Here is an 8,651-nt window from a genome sequence, read left to right as displayed (position 1 = left end):
GCCCATTATCAGCAACCATCAGTCCTGTGTTCCAATGGCACGTTGTGTTTGCTAATCCAAGTTAATCATTTTAAAAAGGCTAATTGATCATTAGAAAACCCTTTTGCAATTATGTTAGCACAGCTGAAAACTGTTGTGCTGATTAAAGAAACAATAAAACTGGCCTTCTTGAGACTAGTTGAGTATCTGGAGCATCAGCAATTGTGGGTTCGATTACAGGCTCAAAATGGCCAGAAACAAAGAACTTTCTTCTGAATCTCGTCAGTCTATTCTTGTTCTGAGAAATGAAGGCTATTCCATGCGAGAAATTGCCAAGAAACTGAAGATCTCGTACAACACTGTGTACTACTCCCTTCACAGAACAGCGCAAACTGGCTCTAACCAGAATAGAAAGAGGAGTGGGAGGCCCCGGTGCACAACTGAGCAAGAGGACAACTACATTAGAGTGTCTAGTTTGAGAAACAGACGCCTCACAGGTCCTCAACTGGCAGCTTCATTAAATAGTACCCACAAAACACCAGTCTCAACGTCAACAGTGAAGAGGCGACTCCGGGATGCTGACCTTCTAGGCAGAGTTGCAAAGAAAAAGCAATATCTCAGACTGGCCAATAAAAAGAAAAGATTAAGATGGGCAGTCTGAGATATGGCTTTTTCTTTGCAACTCTGTCTAGAAGGTCAGCATCCCGGAGTCTCGCATGGAATAGCCTTCATTTCTCAGAACAAGAATAGACTGACAAGTTTCAGAAGAAAGTTATATGTTTCTGGCCATTTTGAGCCTGTAATCGAACCCACAACTGCAGATTATTTTATAATTTTTTCACCTTTATTTAACCAGGTAGGCCAGTTGAGAACAAGTTCTCATTTACAACTGCGACCTGGCCAAGATGAAGCAAAGCAGTGCGATAAAAACAACAACAACACAGAGTTACACATGGGATAAACAAAACGTACAGTCAAAAACACAATAGAAAATCTATATACAGTGTGTGCAAATATAGTAAGTTATGGAGGTAAGGCAATAAATAGGCCATAGTGCAAAATAATTACAATTTAGTATTAACACTGGAGTGATAGATGTGCAGAAGATTATGTGCAAATAGAGATACTGGGGTGCAAATTAGCAAAATAAATAACAATATGGGGATGAGGTAGTTGGGTGGGCTAATTACAGATGGGCTGTGTACAGGTACAGTGATCGGTAAGCTGCTCTGACAACTGATGCTTAAAGTTAGTAAGGGAGATAAGAGTCTCCAGCTTCAGAGATTTTTGCAGTTCGTTCCAGTCATTAGCAGCAGAGAACTGGAAGGAATGGCGGCCAAAGGAGGTGTTGGCTTTGGGGATGACCAGTGAGATATACCTGCTGTAGCTCAGCTGGTAGAGCACGGCGCTTGTAACGCCAGGGTAGTGGGTTCGATCCCCGGGACCACCCATACACAAAAATGTATGCACACATGACTGTAAGTCGCTTTGGATAAAAGCGTCTGCTAAATGGCATATTATTATTATTATATTATTACTACGGGTGGGTGTTGCTATGGTGACCAATGAGCTAAGATAAGGCTGGGATTTGCCTAGCAGAGATTTATAGATGACCTGGAGCTAGTGGGATTGGCGACGAATATGTAGTGAGGGCCAGCCAACGAGAGCGTACAGGTCACAATGGTGGGTAGTATATGGGCTTTGGTGACAAAACGGATGGCACTGTGATAGACTACATCCAATTTGCTGAGTAGAGAGTTGGAAGCTATTTTGTAAATGACATCGCCGAAGTCAAGGATCGGTAGGATAGTCAGTTTTACGAGGGCATGTTTAGCAGCATGAGTGAAGGAGGCTTTGTTGCGAAATAGGAAGCCGATTCTAGATTTAACTTTGGATTGGAGATGCTTAATGTGAGTCTGGAAGGAGAGTTTACGGTCTAACCAGGCACCTAGGTATTTGTAGTTGTCCACATATTCTAAGTCAGACCCGCTGAGAGTAGTGATTCTAGTCGGGCTGGCGGGTGCAAGCAGCGTTCGATTGAAGAGCATGCATTTAGTTTTACTAGCATTTAAGAGCAGTTGGAGGCTACGGAAGGAGTGTTGTATGGCATTGAAGCGCGTTTGGAGGTTTGTTAACACAGTGTCCAATGAAGGGCCAGATGTATACAAAATGGTGTCGTCTGCGAAGAGGTGGATCTGAGAGTCACCAGCAGCAAGAGCGACATCATTGATATACACAGAGAATAGAGTCGGCCCGAGAATTGAACCCTGTGGCACCCCCATAGAGACTGCCAGAGGTCCAGACAACAGGCCCTCCGATTTGACACATTGAACTCTATCTGAGAAGTAGTTGGTGAACCAGGCGAGGCAGTCATTTGAAAAACCAAGGCTATTTAGTCTGCCAATAAGAATGCTGTGATTGACAGAGTCGAAAGCCTTGGCCAGGTCGATGAAGACGGCTGCACAGTACTGTCTTTTATCGATTGCGGTTATAATATCGTTTAGAACCTTGAGCGTGGCTGAGGTGCACCCATGACCAGCTCGGAAACCAGATTGCATAGCGGAGAAGGTACGGTGGGATTGGAAATGGTTGGTGATCTGTTTGTTAACTTGGCTATCAAATACTTTCGAAAGGCAGTGCAGGATGGATATAGGTCTGTAACAGTTTGGATCTAGAGTGTCACCCCCTTTGAAGAGGGGGATGACCGCGGCAGCTTTCCAATCTCTGGGGATCTCAGATGATACGAAAGAGAGGTTGAACAGGCTAGTAACAGGGGTTGCTACAATTTCGGCGGCTAATTTTAGAAAGAAAGGTTCCAGATTGTCTAGCCCAGCTGATTTGTAGGGGTCCAGATTTTGATGCTCCAGATACTCAACTAGTCTCAAGAAGGGCAGTTTTATTGCTTCTTTAATCAGCGCAACAGTTTTCAGTTGTGCTAACATAATTGCAAAATCGTTTTCTAATTATCAATTAGCCTTTTAAAATGATAAACTTGGATTAGCAAACACAACGTGGCATTGGAACACAGGACTGATGGTTGCTGATAATGGGCCTCTGTACACCTAAGTAGATTTTCCATTAAAGATCAGCCATTTCCAGCTAATATAGCCATTTACAACATTAACAATGTCTACACTGTATTTCTGATCAATTTGATGTTATTTTAATGGACAACAAAATTGCTTTTCTTTCAAAAACAAGGACATTTCTAAGTGACCCCAAACTTTTGAACGGTAGTGTAGCTTGTATAGGTTAACAGCAACCTGACCAAGATCCATTTGGGATTGAAACGTGATGTATATAACAAAGGCATAGAGGTTGTTATAAGGTTGTTATGAGGTATGTGTTGGAGTAAGTGAATGTGCGGGTCCTTCTGGCCCGGTACCCCATGAGAAGTGACGATACGCTCCTCAACTGAGCATGCTCAGAAAGAGGTGACCCCTGACCCTCCTGCACGCCTTACCTCCACCGAGCTACTGAGCTACCGAAACCTAATTAAAGTCAGTAACATCATCCACAGTGACATTCCTGCATCTCTCACCATCACTACCATCCCCAGCAGGCAAAATGATTATGTAATTTCCTGGTTGTAAACTGGTTTTCCACCACATATGGTAGCTGTGTGACATGACATGACTTGTGCAGCGTACAGTAGTGTATGTAGGGTTTCTCTGGCCATCTCTCTCTTGCACCCCAAAGCCAAGTGTACTTCTATTTTCAATCTCCTGTTCCAAAGACTAATGGGTTCCTATACTAATGTTTCTGAATAGAGTTTTACCGTACTGGTTGGTTGCTGTTGTTATAGTTGATGTTCAGGGAATTACCCATGAACCAGAGAGTGTGTGTGTGTTTGTAAGGATCGGGCTGAGGTGAGAGACATAGAGGAGAGAGATGGCAATGGTATCATAAAAGCACATAAAAACTGTCAAGAGGGGTGAAACAAGGTTGTCCACTATCGGCATATCTATTTATTATGGCCATCGAGATGTTAGCTATTAAAATCAGATCCAACAATAATATCAAGGGATTAGAAATCCAGGGCTTAAAAACAAAGGTGTCATTGTACGCTGATGATTCATGTTTTCTTTTAAATCCACAACTAAAATCCCTCCACAGCCTCATAGAGAAAAAAAAATCAATTTATTTGGAACGGCAAGCCAGACAAAATTAAACTGGCCTATTTATATACAGTGGGGAGAACAAGTATTTGATACACTGCCAATTTTGCAGGTTTTCCTACTTACAAAGCATGTAGAAGTCTGTAATTTTTTTCATAGGTACACTTCAACTGTGAGAGACGGAATCTAAAAACAAAAATCCAGAAAATCACATTGTATGATTTTTAAGTAATTAATTTGCAAGTATTTGATCACCTACCAACCAGTAAGAATTCCGGCTCTCACAGACCTGTTAGTTTTTCTTTAAAAGCCCTCCTGTTCTCCACTCATTACCTGTATTAACTGCACCTGTTTGAACTCGTTACCTGTATAAAAGACACCTGTCCACACACTCAATCAAACAGACTCCAATCTCTCCACAATGGCCAAGACCAGAGAGCTGTGTAAGGACATCAGGGATACAATTGTAGACCTGCACAAGGCTGGGATGGGCTACAGGACAATAGGCAAGCAGCTTGGTGAGAAGGCAACAACTGTTGGCGCAATTATTAGAAAATGGAAGAAGTTCAAGATGACGGTCAATCACCCTCGGTCTGGGGCTCCATGCAAGATCTCACCTCGTGGGGCATCAATGATTATGAGGAAGGTGAGGGATCAGCCCAGAACTACACGACAGGACCTGGTCAATGACCTGAAGAGAGCTGGGACCACAGTCTCAAAGAAAACCATTAGTAACACACTACGCCGTCATGGATTAAAATCCTGCAGCGCACGCAAGGTCCCCCTGCACAAGCCATCGCATGTCCAGGCCCGTCTGAAGTTTGCCAATGACCATCTGGATGATCCAGAGGACGAATGGGAGAAGGTCATGTGGTCTGATGAGACAAAAATAGAGGTTTTTGGTCTAAACTCCACTCGCCGTGTTTGGAGGAAGAAGAAGGATGAGAACAACCCCAAGAACACCATCCCAACCGTGAAGCATGGAGGTGGAAACATCATTCTTTGGGGATGCTTTTCTGCAAAGCGGACAGGACGACTGCACCGTATTGAGGGGAGGATGGATGGGGCCATGTATCGCGAGATCTTGGCTAACAACCTCCTTCCCTCAGTAAGAGCATTGAAGATGGGTTGTGGCTGGGTCTTCCAGCATGACAACGACCTGAAACACACAGCCAGGGCAACTAAGGAGTGGCTCCGTAAGAAGCATCTCAAGGTCCTGGAGTGGCCTAGCCAGTCTGCAGACCTGAACCCAATAGAAAATCTTTGGAGGGAGCTGAATGTCCGTATTGCCCAGCGACAGCCCCGAAACCTGAAGGATCTGGAGAAGGTCTGTATGGAGGAGTGTGCCAAAATTCCTGCTGCAGTGTGTGCAAACCTGGTCAACACTTACAGGAAACGTATGATCTCTGTAATTGCAAACAAAGGTTTCTGTACCAAATATTAAGTTCTGCTTTTCTGATGTATCAAATACTTATGTCATGCAATAAAATGCAAATGAATTACTTAAAAATCATACAATGTGATTTTCTGGATTTTTGTTTTAGATTCCGTCTCTCACAGTTGAAGTGTACCTATGATAAAAATTACAGACCTCTACATGCTTTGTAAGTAGGAAAACCTGCAAAATCGGCAGTGTATCAAATACTTGTTCTCCCCACTGTATGAATATGAATTCGGAGGACAGAAATTATTAAATATTAAAGCATTAGACTTATCACTAAAAGCTTCAGTAATACAAAAGTTATACTTAAATCCGAACTGGTTCTCTAGCAAATTAGTAAGATTGTCTCACCCAATGTTCAAGAATGGCCTTTTTTACCTTTATGCAGATTACAACCTCTCACTTTCAGTTATTTGATAAGGAAATCATCACCCAAATATCACTATTTCTAAAACAAGCCATAGAAAGTTGGTTGCAATTTCAATTTAATCCTCCAGAAACGACAGAACTAATAATGCAACAAATATTGTGGTTAAACTCAAATATACTAATTGACAAAAAAACTATTTGTTTTGACAAAAAAAATAAAAAAATAGTATAATCTTTGTAAATGATATCATCGGTAGGACTGGAAATATCTGCTCTACCCAAAATTACAACCAAATAATTGCAGCCTTACCGCAAAAATTGAAGAGGAAAGTGGAAGGGGGAGAAAGTAAGGAACTTGTCTGTCGGCCTTGCATTAAAGAACATAATTTGTTAAAGAAAACTGTGATAAATAAAAGTATACCAGTTTCATTTAAGGACCAAAGGATTGACAGCCGTCCCATATAGATTGCAAAATAGTTGTAAAGAGATTTTTGACGTACCGATCCCATGGCATAGTGAACTGATACGGAAAACGACACTGGATTCAAAACTTAGAATCTTTACATTTAAATTATTATATAAAATTCTTGCTACCAATAGAATGTTATTTATATGGGGGATACAATCTTCCCAGCTCTGCAGATTTTGCTGCGAAGAGACAGAATCATTAGATAATTTGTAAGTAAGTATAAGAAGGAAGTAGAGGCCTAAGCATTGTTGTTCACTAGCTTACTCCAATTAGGGAAAGGGTGGTGGGGTTGGAAAGTAATAAAGGGGAATATATTTTTTTTAAAGGATATGTATGTGTATATATATATATATATATATATATATATATATATATATATATAAATAAAACATGGGGGATTGGAAGTGATGCAGACAATTACATTGATGGAAGTTACAATCTATCTGCAATATTAAGCTGATCTACCCCCTACATTTATTTTATTTTTTAAAGGCCAAATAAACAGTGATAAAAAAAAAACATTGACTTATGATGTGCCAGGTCACAGTGTAGAAAGGCATGTGGAAGAGGCAACCTAGCGAAGCACAAGACGGCAGCATAGTGCTACGATAGTAGGATTGGGATAGCATAGAAATGCATTGTGAATCATCTATTTGTGCCCCGTTGACATATCCTGCAAGAGGTTACCTTGGTGCAGCAGCATCAATCCCTACAAACACACCCACTTTCTTACGATTTGCACTTTTCTCTCCAGCATTTATGACCTTTCACCTATGAACTGCTTTGTTTTTGGCAGTTTCCTTAGAGATAACCTTATAACCTTACACTGATTAACTCTCCTTCCTGCATTTTAAAACTAACCAATAGGCCTAGTGTTTTTAAAGGCATGGTGTAACAGTAATATTGTACTGTAATGTTTTTCTCCTTTTGGTCAAACATGATTGACAGGTTGTTGATGTTCTGGCTTTTGGTACCTGTTTTGAGAACTGAACACTGTGATATTTGATAAATATTGTTCTATTGACACTTTCACCTAGCCTGGTCCTAAATCAGTTTGTGTTGTCTTGCCAATAGTTATTTACAATGACCATAGGAGTTGGCTGGATAGCACAAACTGATCTGGGACCAGGATAACTTTGACCTGATGTAGGTAGCGTGTTTGCTGCCGCTACTTCACCACAAATGGCCCTGGGTATGATCCAACTGTATGATGAGCACTGGTGTTTATAAGTGAAATTGCACTATATATTGTATTGTACTGAAACTGTACTGTATTTTAATGCCTCCTGATGGTCACTGAAGCCCTGAGAATCGCTAATAAAGTGGATCCATCACCTTGAAGACGTGGCTTTGTGTCTCTGTCTGTTCTCAAACTGGGGCCAGAGGTGTTGAAGTCGCCTTGTCCCATTAATCTCAGGTTTCGCTGTGAAACTGGATTCCATTGGGGCTTCGTGTTGAAAGGCACCTACAAGCACTGACATGCTGGACAATAGGCCTCTGTCCACACGGAGACGACCCACAAGAACAGGGCCTCTTATCCTGTGTGTCCACTCTGCTCATTAGAACCTGGGTCGTATTCACTAGGCACAAAATGGAAGAAAACAGGCCAAAACAGGGAGGTACTATATGAACTTGTCCAATAAGAAACGCTTGTTTTAGTTTTCTGTTGCACAACATTTTGCTACGTGTGCCCTGGTTTGTTAAACTGATAGGTGCTTGTTCTACTTTAGGAGACAACTTCATATTGTGTGCTTTCCAGGAGGCGTTTCCTATGGTTACATATGGGTGTTTATACACTATCGGTCAAGCTTGACCAGACTGTTATTGTGTTATACTACTAACAATGGAATCAGGTTAATTTTAACATGGAAACCAGATGATACATTTATGAGATTCTATTTTACGCAAGACAGCATGTCAAAAGGCAAGCGTTTCAAAACATTGAGAGTTTTTCTTTTGTTAGGGCTTGAACTATATTTCAAATGACTTGGAAGCCAACCATAAATATTCCACAGAGTCATTTTGTTTTAGAAGCTTGTTTGGTCGAAGTGGGTTAGATGTTTATATGACAGGGGTGACAGCTGAAGTGTCTGGGCTGAAATAGAGGAGGCCTCTGCAGTGCAGGCGAGGAGGCCTCTGCAATCCACATCTTTCACCACTAAAGGGCAGTCACATCCACTATTTTCTCCATAACTCCATTAGGGAGAGATATGATTCGACTATGATATGCAAAGAATCACTTCATTCAATCCTAATGTCACCGCCAGTACTGACC

Source organism: Coregonus clupeaformis, chromosome 17, assembly GCF_020615455.1.
Source record: "Coregonus clupeaformis isolate EN_2021a chromosome 17, ASM2061545v1, whole genome shotgun sequence".
NCBI classification, from domain to species: domain Eukaryota; kingdom Metazoa; phylum Chordata; class Actinopteri; order Salmoniformes; family Salmonidae; genus Coregonus; species Coregonus clupeaformis.
This window is presented reverse-complemented; position numbering follows the sequence as displayed.